Raw genomic sequence first — 1,104 nt, forward strand, 5'->3', positions numbered from 1 at the left:
AAGAACAACAAGAAAAACAAGAAGAACAAGAAGAGTTCAAGGAAAATATGAATTATATTACCAAGGAAAAATTGAAATAAAAGAAGAATACACTACTCGGACCACACAATAGCCAAAGCTGTAAAAGCAAGTATTTTAATTTTATAAGGGCACAAGATTTTTTATTTTATGTGTCCCTATTTAAGTTTCTTGTTTTTATAATATTTCCTGTGGATGACACGTTCTCCTTTTAATGACAGTTTCCATGCAGACCTCGCGCGTGCCATGGTTTCAACTACAGCTTTACTGCACTTGCCTTTTAGCACACATTTCCTAGTCCTGCTGATGCATCACAGTCAGTGTTAATAACTCACATTGTGATTACTAAGACTTATAGGAATTTCTCACCATATTGAGATTTCCAGATGAGAGAATCACCCAGAACACTCACTTCAGGTAATCATGTGAGTTTTCTTTTCTAAAGGTTTTCTGATTGTATATGCATCATAATTACAATACGTTTAGTCAGCAATTATTAAAGAAGTGTGAAAACAAATTCTTGTTGTGCCTCGGTAGTGCTGAGAGTACGGTGAGCACAGAATGTAGCAATGCGTATATATGGACTAGTTTCTACTTTTAATTTGCCTAATAGTTTTAGTTTAAAAGTAATGTGTGTTCATAGCAACAGGTGAAATTAAAATGATAAAAGAAGGAATAACTTTGCTGACCTATTTGTTGTTAACTATCTATTATTTTATTTAAGATAAATAGAAGTAAGCGATGCTTAACAGCACCAGGTACTGCTGTTGCTATTTCTGAAATTTGAAAAATTAATATTTACCATAACCACACTCACTAATGACTGGAGGAAGATTCCTGAGGATGTGAAAAAAATAAAAAACAGTTACTGTTTATTTTAATTTTTCTTCAAAATTTTACTGATAAACAGCAATGAGACAGTTTCAAATCAAATCAGAAGTACAGTTTCAACAAATAATATACTGCATATATTCTTCTTAGTGGTTAATTGCTGTACAAGATGCAGACTTGAGATCCTACTTACAAACACCATTAGAACAAATAATTCTATTCATTAAGAGAATGCAACTATATATCTATCCTAAC

The sequence above is a fragment of the Octodon degus genome, unplaced genomic scaffold (genome assembly GCF_000260255.1).
Source record: "Octodon degus isolate 3935 unplaced genomic scaffold, OctDeg1.0 scaffold00118, whole genome shotgun sequence".
Classification (NCBI taxonomy): domain Eukaryota; kingdom Metazoa; phylum Chordata; class Mammalia; order Rodentia; family Octodontidae; genus Octodon; species Octodon degus.